The sequence below is a fragment of the Gossypium hirsutum genome, chromosome D01, assembly GCF_007990345.1.
Source record: "Gossypium hirsutum isolate 1008001.06 chromosome D01, Gossypium_hirsutum_v2.1, whole genome shotgun sequence".
Lineage (NCBI taxonomy): Eukaryota > Viridiplantae > Streptophyta > Magnoliopsida > Malvales > Malvaceae > Gossypium > Gossypium hirsutum.
This window is the reverse complement of record NC_053437.1, coordinates 30,871,282-30,883,530: the sequence shown is the minus strand read 5'-3', so window position 1 is coordinate 30,883,530 and position 12,249 is coordinate 30,871,282. Positions and strand designations below refer to the sequence as shown.

General features: G+C 35.1%; 1 non-coding gene across 1 annotated transcript; it reads left to right on the top strand.

Annotated features, from left to right (window-relative positions):
* The first annotated feature begins 6,788 nt into the window (after positions 1-6,788).
* Positions 6,789-6,895, top strand: LOC121214169 (small nucleolar RNA R71). Its single transcript, XR_005909755.1, has one exon. It is a non-coding gene; the product is annotated as a small nucleolar RNA R71 (small nucleolar RNA).
* The last annotated feature ends 5,354 nt before the right edge of the window (positions 6,896-12,249 follow it).

Below are 12,249 nucleotides of genomic sequence, written 5' to 3'. Positions count from 1 at the left end.
CATATGCCAAACTGAGCATTAAATCATATATTTATTACAAGTATATTAGTTTTCGATTATTTTTGAGTTTTTATCAAAACCTAAAACTAAAAATAGGATTGGGAAACTAGAATAATTCAAGGTTATAAACCTAACTTAATATATATGGTGGGTAATTTCATAAATATTCTAGAGTGGGGCAAGGTAGGTTTGCCCCCAAACTCGATCTTGATTCGACCTCGATTATCTTCAATAATTAACTCAATTCGCTCCTTTTTGAACCTAATTTCAAAAAAAAAATCGTCCCTAACAGATTGAGTCATGTCGAAACCTATCAGTTTTAGGTTTTTTTGCTATCCTTCAATAAAACATGCTTAAACTCATATCCCATTTGTTATTAGAACAAAAACAACATGACCCACTACATTAAGACTCAATCAACAACAATTTCTAAAATTTTTGTAACATGATTATATTTAAAATATATGTAAGTCACAAAAGTAAGGAATTGAGTTCTCTTAGTGGCATGATATCCTCCTATTTATGGGTTGGGGAAGGGCTATGAGTAATTCTAAACATTGTGTCAAAAATAGCAGATTCGTGACATGATATCCTCCTATTTAAGAAAAGCTCTCAACGCACATTAGCAAGACTTTTGGTATTTGTTATTTTTCTTGTTCCTCTTTAATTTTCTTATTCGATTCATCTATTCTTCTTTGGATCTCATTGTTTTTTTCATTGTTATTTGGTCTTTCTTTATTTCTCATTTTGTTCTTCTCGATGGTATCTATCGCCAACATCTCTTGATTAGTGAAAGCTATTTAATTCGAATTTGGTGCAATCGTTGGAGTTCTTTTCTCCTTAGATCTAGGAGGGCTTGTTACAATTAAGCCTCCTAGTGAAGTTTTTGAAGAAAGGATTCGTAAATGGAAGCTTTCTTTGGTGGCTTAGTTTTTAGGTCAACCTCCAAATTTTGGCTCATTATAAAAGTTTATTAATATTCTTTGGAGCAAACAAGGAGCTGTAGAAGTAAAATTGGTTGGGGATAATTTGTACATTTTTAAATTTTCTAATTCTGATCCTAGGGACTATAATAATAATTTTCCATTGGCTAAATTTGTCTACAATAATAATTTCTAGTCGACTATTCAAATGGCTTTATACGAAGCATTGTATGTTCGGAAGTGTTGTACTCCTTTATGCTAGATCGGACTAGGTGAAAGAAAAATAGTTGGGCCAGAGTTGATTCAGGAAACCAAAGATAAGGCTAGGTTCATTAAAGAAAAATTAAAAGCAGTGTTAGATAGGAAGAAATCCTATGCAAACATAAAACGAAAAGAAATTGAGTTTGCAATTGGAGATAAATTGTTTTTGAAAGTCTCACCATGGAAAAAGATGTTACGGATTGGTTGAAAAGACAAGTTGAGCCTAAGATATATCAAGACATGCGAATTTCTAGAATGAGTTGGGCTAGTAACTTATATATTTGCTCTTCCGCAAAATTACATAGAATTCACAATTTTTTTTTCATGTTTCTATGCTACGAAGTTATCTTTCTGATTCGTTGCATATCATTCCAGTGGAATTGATTGAGGTTCAACCTAATTTGTTGTATGAGGAAGAACTTGTAGAGATGTTGGCTTGAGAAAAAAAAAAGAGTTGAGAAACAAACAATTTCCATTAGTTAAAATATAGTGGAGTAGTCATAGCAGTGAGGGAGCTACTTGAGAGCTTGAGGAAACAATGCGATTGCAATATCCTTAACTCTTTTCAAGTAAATTTCACGAAAAAAATTATTTTTAAGGAGAGGAGAAATATAACGACCTGATTTTTTTCAGTTCTGGAAAATGTCAGTTTTGAGATTGAATTCACTAAATTTAGACTTCCAAAAAATTTAATGAGGAAGTTATAAGTTGAACACGAAATTTGATAGTAAATAAATTTATTAAGTTGTTATAAATAATACGAGGACTAAATTGTTAGGTGAGTAAATAAAAAAAATTAATTTAAACTTAGACCAACCCTTTGTTAAGCTAATAATCAAGTCCTTGGAAATAAATATTCCTTAAATAATATGGTGGTAGTGGAATTTAATGGTTTTCTCCACCATTATTCATTTATTAACTTTAAAGAAATATAGTTAGTGTTAGATTAGTGATTTATTAATTTAATAAAATCACTAATTACACGCACATATATAACCATGGAAGGGAGAGAAAAACATAAAACCATTTCTTCATCTTGTTGTTGTACAAACTTGAAAGAAAGAGAAGAAAAAGAAATTCTTTTGTTCACTTAGCCATTTGGTCACCCAAATTGAATAAGTAAGCGAGTTTTTATTTATTATTTTTATGAATCCATGATCATCTAAGTTTAATACTTTAACAACCCAAACCCAATCTGATTCACCTAATCTAGATTTCATGTGTTACCAAACGCAACATTTAACAACTTCAATCTATTGAGAGACTTTTACTGAATTACAACATTATGTCTGAATCATTCGAAGACATAAATAATAAGAAAAAAAATACATGATAGTACCTGAAATAATTTATTACAAAGCTTTTCCATACAATTCCTTTACTTAACAAAAATACCCTAAGGAACAGACTTTTAAAGGCAACTCAACACAATAACACAAAATATTATAGACCACCACATCATTGTATGCATAATAACCCGATACGCCTCTATCCTTAGAGTAGTCCCATCATAGTCCTTCCTGTCGCAGTCTCACAATACTCAAACCTGCAACAAAGCATATATCACGAATAAGTTCATAAGAACTTAGTGAGAGAGCATCATTTACCTTAATCGATACTTAGATAAAGTATATGATAGTTCATCATAGTGATCTTCTCAGTCTCAGTCACATGGTTTTGCTTCTGACGAATACTTTCCCTAAACTCAATCTTTCCTTTCTATAAATACTCCAATTACCAAGCCTTGATCTGTACCCGTTTATGTATTCAATTGATGACTTCAATTCTTCACAAATTTTTTTCACTTTTACTGTTCATAAGTCTATGCAAATTATCTTTTGAAGACCAATGCAACAAGAATATCACTTCATACGTATACTTAACCCATAACTAATGTACATAATCACAATTCATACACTAACTCCTACATAATTGGCGAAAACTTTCTTCGAACATTCAGATTCACACTTTTTTCAAAACATCTTTCCACTATTATACCATTTCAACCCAGTATCTCTTCGGTGCATTAAATTTCATTCATATCTTAACCATGTACAATGCCGAACATATGGTAGAATGATAATTTATAACACACTGATTTAACTAAGCATGCCAGAGAGCCATACTGAATACACCATAAAGTGTCATACATAGCACACCACAAAAGCAATTCATTCAGGATAAGCCACAAAGGCATTCTTTTCAAAGTACGCCAAAAACGCATTCCTTTTAGAGTACGCCGCAAAGGCATTCCTTTCAAAGTATGCCATAAAGGCTAATAGGATGTCACCTAGACACCTAAAGACTGTCGTGTTTGCGATATTGATTTGCCTAAATTCACATCAAGTAAGGTTTGCCTATCACTGCCCTGGGACATGCAAAGCACCCCATTAGATAAAAGTCATTCAACATTTTTTTTCAAAGTGTGCCATGGCTATGGACATTTTCCTTCAAAATTTCACATTAGAGTTCAAGTTTACTGTCCTGATAGACTTTCTTAGTTACCATCGCGGTGACTCGACTCGCTTTACCAACTCTACAAACATAGACTCATCCCAGATCCAACATTTCATATCACTCCTTCTACATTTGATGCATTTTATGATTGGGTGTGGTGGGGAAGAGATCGAGGTAGGAGTGAAAGGAGGGTTGGTGTGTAAAAGGCTGTGGGGGATTTCATCAATAGGAAATGAAATGCAATTGACGGAGGCTAGAGGACCGATGGCGAGGACGGGAAGAACGAAAGGATGGTGAGACGAATTGACGTGAGGGAGAGAGAGATGTTAGGGACGATGAATGAATGGTGGGGTAGGGAAATAGGGTCGATGAATGGTTGCGGTCGAATAAAAAATAGCGACATTGGGGCTGTGAAGAGATCGGGGGGTAACGACTATTAAGGGTAGTTGAATAAAAAGACAAAAGTAAAAAAAATTAAAAACCCTAGCTAATAGATGACACGGTTGTGTAATTGGCCCGTGTTGGGCCATATGGACGTGTCTCGGGACTGTGTATAGACCGTCAACCCCTGTGTAAACGAAAATTTGAAAAAAATAGGCCCAATTTCTACACGACATTGTGTCAGGCGTGTGCGATGTTCCTTCGCTTCTCCCACGCCCATGTATGAGGTTGTGTGACGAACACGGTCTATTACATGCCCCGTGTGACAAGCTGTATGTCTCACACGGCCATGTCTCTAGCCCTTGTAACTTTCTATACTCGTGTGGGTTAAATTAAAATTGAAACAAATTAGTTCCAGTATGCACATGGCCTGAGAATCGCCCGTGTGTCAAGGCAGTGTGTCACACACGATCATGTCTCTAGGCCGTGTGGACCCTTTATTATTATTTTTATGTAATAAAAATATATATATGTACTATAGTTTTTTTTGAATATTTTTTCAAACTCTTTTTAAATTAAAAAATATATATGTACTATATATATTTTTCCAAAATTTTTAAAGTACTAAAAATAAAAATAAAACTAAAACTAAAAATAAAATACTATATTTTTTTTAATTTTTTAAACTAATGAAAGTAAAAATAAATAAAATTAAAACACTCGGGTTGCCTCCTGAGAAGCGCTTATTTAGAGTCTAAGCTCGACTTTTCCCTTTTTGTGCAAATGGTTAAGGCGGATCATGGAGCCGAAGCTCCTCTTTATCATTATGATTATTACTTCCACAATAAAATTTGAGACGCTGGCTGTTTACCTTGAATGTATCATATTCAGGATGTGTTACCTCAATTGTACCGTATGGAAAAATAATTTTTACCATACATGGGTCGGACCCTCTTGGACTTAAACTCTGAAGGAAAAATCCGTGGATCCGATTTGTCTAACAACACTTTGTCCTCAACTTTGAGTTGGTTCATTCTTTTTACATGCACATCATGGAATTGCTTTTTTACTTCCTTTTGCTTCCTCGGTTTCTCATCAACCTTCGTTCACCATTCATCTAGTTTGTCAAGCTGTACCTTTCGCTCTTCACTTGTCCCTCGAGTTCTATCACTTTGAATAAAATATGACTCCAACATGTTTTCATGAAGGATTTCCTGCGAAGAACGTTGAGCCACATGATTACTAACATTAACAGAACAATTAGTATCATCTCGCTCACTAGGGACTCTCACAAAATCACGTGCTTGAAGAGTAATCTTTTCATCACCTACACGAAGCATAAGTTCAGCAGTACCCACATCAATAATAGTTCTAGCAGTGGCTAAAAAGGGTCGACCTAAGATTGTAGGTACCTCAATATCCTCATTCATGTCCAATACAAAAAAAAATCAACAAGGAATATAAATTATCGACTTCCACAAGTACATCCTCAATAATACCCCTAGGATATCTAATTGATCTATACGTTAATTAAATACTCATCCTAGTGGGTTTGGGTTCCCCAAGCCCAAGTTGTTTGAATGTTTTATATGGCATAAAATTTATACTAGCTCCGAAATTAGTCAAAGCTTTTTTAACATTTAAACATTTAAACTACTAATGAGACAAGGAATAGTAAAACTCCCTGGATCTTTAAGCTTGTTGGGTAGTTTGTTTTGGAGAATGGTTAAACAAACTACACTGAGCTCCACAGTTGACAAGTCGTCTAACTGTCTTTTATTTGTTAACAACTCCTTTAAATTTTTTACAGACTTTAGCATCTGTGAAAGGGCTTCAACAAATGATCAGTTAATGTGAAATTCTTTTAAGAGTTCAAGAAATTTATCATATTTTTCTTTTATGTGGTCTCTTTGCAATGCTGTTGGATATGAAACTAGTGGTTTTTAGTGTTTAATTATTGTCTTTTGCTCTTTCTTACTCTCCTCAACCTCATCACTTTTCACAAAAGCTTCTAGCTTTGACTTCCTTTCAGGCTTGGCTAACCCTTTCACGTACAGTGATTGCGTGGATTTCTCATTCAGATTAGTTTCAGTGTTGTTAGGTAAGTTACCTTGTGGTGTTTTTGAAACAAGTTTGGTAAGCTGTCTAATTCAGATTAGTTTCAATGATGTTTTAGTGCTTTGAAATTGAGTTTCTGACACTGAAATAAATTTAGCTAACATCTTCTGAAGGTTTGGTTTTTTCTCTTGTTGATAAGGTTGCTAAGAACCTGGAGGGGGTTGTGACCTTTGATTTCCTTGACCACCCTAAGAGAAATTTGGATGGTTCATCCAACCTGCATTGTAGTTATTGCTATAGGGGTTATTTTGAGGTTTGAAATTATTACCTATAGAGTTGACTTGCTCATGCTCCATACTAGAACCGAAGGGTGAACATTCTAAATTAATCATCCCTGCTCCATTCTCATCACATTGTAGTACCGAATTCACCTGCTTAGAACAATTCAAACTATCAATTTTCTTACCAAGAGCTTCAAGTTAATTTGCTAACATAGAAACTGCATCAATATTAAAAACACCAGCTACTTTAACCAGTTTCATTATCATGACTTGCCATTGATATTTATTCAGTTCCATCTCCTCAATGAACTCTTGAGCTCCCTTAGGTGTTTTATTATTTAGTGTTCCACCAGTTGCTGCATCAATTAGTTGCCTAGTCGATGGATTCAAACTGTTGTAGAAGGTTTGAACTTGCAACCACAAAGGTAACCCATGAGTAGGGCATCTTCTCAACAAATCCTTAAATCTCTTCCATGCATCATATAATGTCTCCAAATCAATTTGAGCAAAAGAAGAGATGTCGTTCCTCAACTTAGTTGTTTTAGCTGGTGGGAAATACTTCAACAAAAAACTTTTCGGTCATCTGATCCCAAGTTATGATAGAACCTCATGGCAATGAATTCAACCACTATTTTTCCTTGATCCTCAAAGAGAATGGGAACAACCATAAGCGTATAGTGTCATCAGTAATGCCATTGATCTTAAATGTGTCGCAAATCTCTAGAAAGTTAGCCAAATGAGTATTTAGATCTTTATCTTGCAAACCATCAAATTAAACATACTGTTGTACCATCTGAATTGTGTTCGAGTTCACCTTGAAATTGTTTGCAGCAATATTCGGTCTCACAATACTCGATCCAACCCCAATCAGAGTAATATCCACAGTAATATCCTTTTCCTTTTGATCTGACCCAGTAATATTTTGATTGTCACCCATCTCCACAGTAATATCCTTTTCCTCTTTATCATATTCTATATTCAGTTGATTTTGTCTTACTTCTCTAACCTCTCTATGATTTCTGCGAGTAGTCTTTTCAATTTCACTATAAAAATCTAACAGTTCTGACGGGTTTCCTCTAGTCATAAACCAAAAGAACTTGCCAGAAGCAAACAAATGAAAAAGATAGAATATAAAAAATTAAATTAACAAAAAAATATTAAAATAAAAATAAAAATGGGTAAATTAATATAAATAAAGTTTTCCTAATATTTTAGTCTCCAGTAACGACACCAAAAACATGATGCAATCATAAACCAACTAAAAATCTGACTAAGGCAAGTGCACTTATCAATTAATAGTATAGCTATAGTAAGCAGAGATATCATTCCCATGAATACTAAAATTACTAGTATTTACCATCTTTGTATTATTTAACCAATAAATTCAAGTGATTGATTAAAACTAAAAATTAACTAAATTAACTACGAACGCGACAAGGAATAAATCATTAAAATAAACTATTAACAACCAAGAAGCGAAACAATACCCAGGAAAGAATTCACCTAGATTGCATTTATTATTATCAATCTAAATTATCTAATTTCTTCACTTAGGATCTTGATCCGTAGAAATCCCTAAATTATGCTAATATCTCTCTTCAAGACTGAGAGCAACTGACACTTGGTTGATTAATTGAAATTTCTTTCTAATTAAAACCCTTATTGTCGCATTAACTTGATCTATGGATCCCCCAATTAGATTTGACACTAATATGGTAGATTTATGTCGTCTTATTTCTAGGATTGCATGTAACTCCACTCAATTACGCTAGACCTACTATTAAATAGGGTCTATTTCTCCTCTAATTTAAGGACATCAAACATGGAATAATAATTTAGAAATATCAAACCAATAATTAAGTACACATAATTGACAACAAGATCCAAGTATTTATTGCATTAAAATATAAATCAAATAGCAGAATCAATCCTAGGGTTTATCTCATTAGGTATTTGGAAAATTAATTCATGATAGCAAATAAAAGTATCTAAGTATTTATTGCATAAAAATAGACACCAGCCTTGCCTTCCTGTACTGACAGCGGAGCAGACTGAAGATAGTAGATCTTGCCTTCCTATACTGACAGCGAAGCAGATCGAAGATACCAGCCTTACCTTCCTATACTGACAGCGGAGCAGACTGAAGATACCAGATCTTGCCTTCCTGTACTGACAGCGAAGCAGATCGAAGACACCGACCTTGCCTTCCTGTACTGACAACGAAGCATACTGAAGATAGCGGATCTTGCCTTCCTGTACTGACAGCGAAGCAGATCAATGAAGCCAATCCTATCTCCCTAAAGTTGTAGTGGAGCGGATTAAAACCACAGATCTTATCTCTCTGAAGTTGCAGTAGCGCAGATCGCAACCAGTCTTATCTTCCTGAAGTTGCAGTGGAGCAGACAGAAGAAACCAATCCTATCTCCCTGAAGTTGCAGTGGAGCGGATTAAAAAAATAGATCTTATTTCTCTGAAGTTGCAGTAGATCAGATCGCATCCAGTTTTATCTCCTTAAAGTTGCAGCGGAGCAGATTGAAGAAACCAATCCTATCTTCCTGAAGTTGCAGTGAAGCGGATTGAAATGATGGATCTTATCTCTCTAAAGTTGCAGTAGAGTAGACCGCACCGGATTTTATTTTCTAAAAGATACAGTAAAACAATTTGAAGCTACAAGTCTTATCTCACTGAAGTTACAGTGGAGCAGGTTGAAGATACCAATCTTATCTCTTTGAAGTTGCAATGGAGCAGATTGAAGCTACTAATCCTATCTCCCTGAAGTTGTAGTGGAGCGGATTAAAACGATGAATCTTATACCTCTGAAATTGCAGTAGGTCGAATTAGATCTTATCATATCAAACCTTATCTCCCTGATGTTACAGTGGAGTAGGTTGAAGATACAAGCCTTATCTCCCTGAAGTTGCAATAGAGCAGGTTGAAGATACAAGTCTTATCTCCCTGAAGTTGTAGTGGAGCAGGTTGAAGATACAAGTCTTATCTCTCTGAAGTTGTAGTGGAGCAGACTAAAACCGCAAATCTCATCCCCATGGAGTTACAGCAGAGTAGATTGAAGTCATATCTCTCTAAAGATACCGTGAAGTGGATCAAAGCAATAAGATGCAGTGGACTAGAATGATGCTACTTGAAGAAGAAAGGAACCAAGAAGTCAAGACTCGGCGAGACTGGGCAAAATTGGTCTTTATTTTTAACCAAGTTACTTAAAATCTAACTAGTACTATATTCTAGACAAATCAGGTTTATTCTACCTTTGGCAAATACTCATTCCATACTTACCCTTTATCTCTTAACATGAATCCTTAATATAGCAGAATATTAGAAAATGAAATTTTTACTTACTCAAATGGCGGTTACTACACGCCCACATGTATATGCAAAAATAATCATTTGGACGAAAAACACTACGCTAGAGAGACTATTTACTCTTATACGCCAAAACTTTAGACCCGTCAGATTTGGGGTGCTACAACTCTCCTCCCCTTAACAAAACTTCGTCATGAAAATTTCTAACTTTGGAGAAATACAACGTATATCTGATCACTGTCTGGATACGCCAGGCGCGCACAATGAGTTGGGTGAATTCCATAATTTATTCAATACAACTTCATTTTTTCAGGGACATACATTCTGGAGATCCTTATCAAAAGAATGTCATCAATCTACTTCTTTGGACAAAATTAGAACTTTGGTGGTTAATCACCTAAATTCTAACATTACACTCTTACATTTTTTACAAATATCAAACTCCCATTAGAGAACCGAAATAGTTTTCACAGAACAAGCTTCTTGCACAAGTTTACTTCTAATAAACAGAGACTCAAACATTTTCATGAACACTTTTGCTAAATCTTTCGAATCCTTAATTTCTTTTCTGCTCAAACTTTCTATCTTTATCGTCTTCAATCCCAGATTTTTTAAAGGTAATCTTTTCTTTTCTTTTCTTCACTTTCTTTCTTTTTCCTATTTACATATAAAGATGTCTGGAACAAACACTATAGGTGGAGGCCGAAGCTAAGGTAATCAAAATACTACTCCTAGAAATCCCTTCTCTTTTAGACCTCAAGGTTTCGATAATACTCCTCCATGCATATCAACTCCTTCATATGAATGTAGTACTACTCAATAAAAAATACATAAATATTTAAGAGCTTGAGGCATTCGACACCCTAATTTTGCCTATGATTTCAGATGAACACCCAGGTGTCATTTAAGTGACAATACCCAAGGTTTCACCCTTCCACTGGTTTTACTAGAAGCTGGCTTTCACTTACCTCTGCATCCATTCTTTTGCTCAGTTTTAATGGAGTATGGCATCGCACCAAGACAACTATTAGCCTTGTCCTGGTTGACTCTGATAGCCTACTTCATCGATTGTTGCATGCGCAATGAACCACCACTCTTGGAAGTTTTTAAGAGATTTTACCAAATAAAGATTACTAGGCGAGGGGTTGTTACTGGAAATGACCACTTTAGTATTTTACAAGGCTATTATCCAATCATTCAAAATAGTATTTCTATTTTGCATTGGAAGAAGGAAAAGTTCATAATAGTAATTTGCAAACTTGAACGTGGTTTTGGTTTTCCCACTTGTTGGTATATTCCTCAAGAGTCCTTTTGTGCCCACAATCAACTATTGATTCCAAAGTTACTAAGAAACAAATTAAACATCTGATTAGGGGGCGGTCACTTAAACTAGTGGAGTTAGTTATAGTCAGGAATGTTTTCCAGTACAATTTTCAAAATCAAAGCCCTAATGGTCAGGGGAATATTGACCGTATTAGTTGGTTAGGTAACTATAATGTGCTTGACCATTTAATGGCACCAATAATCTAGCACATATTCTGGCCAAACGAGTAAGAGAACCTACTTTTTATTTCTATGAAGTCTAGAGGATTCGTTCTCACAACTGGATTATCACTCTTGGTATTCTTCATTCTTTTTTTCTTCAAGCGAGGCTAATACTCATATTAATAATGCAAGGACAATTTCAAAATCTCATACCACACCCAACCAAGCACCCGATATGGACATCACTGCTCTTCCAAAGCAGTCAACAATTAGGAAGTTTCAGAAGAGACCTAAAGTGAATTAGGACACTCAAGAATCTGATAAGGGTGAATGTCGACAACTCAAGTTGCTTATGCTTAAGAAGGGACTCCCAACACCAAAAATTTCTTCTCCTATAGTCCTAACACTTCTTTCAGTTGTTGTAGTTCTCATGGTGTCCGCCCAACCCATGGACTCCCTAGTTCAGAATGTTAACCCTCCACTGGTTGAGGTCCCCATGGAAACATTATCATTTGAACAACCACTGGTTCCACCTAGTTCACAACCTTAATAATTTCCAACTATAGGGATAAATAATTTATTCCTGTGTGATTTATATACACCAGAGCTATCCTCTATTTCTGTGAATTCCATCTTCCAAAGTCAATACAGTATGATACCTCCTCAGTTGAAAGATTCTCTCCGATATTACTTTTCATCCAAACCAAATTTGTCTCCTCTTTCACAAATGGCTAAGTTTGCATAGGATATATTTGTAGAATATGGAATGTGGCGTGGAATCCTCCAAGAAATTAATAATCACGATAAGGCCTAAGTTGCCAACTTAGAGGAGACCATTAAAGCTAGTAATCAGCAGATAGATCAGCTAAGCCACAACGAACAAGCTCAAAATAATATACTTGAGCATCTCGATTCTTGTATTATGGCCTAGAAGATCAACTGTAAAGACACAGAGACCTAGTGCATACAGTTGGAAAAAAGGGTTAAATCATTATAGGAGGGTGAATTTTCTTTAAAGGAGGAACTTAAGGTTCAAAAGCTATGTCATAAGGCTAAATTAGATAGTCTTCGCCAATTGAGTGAGG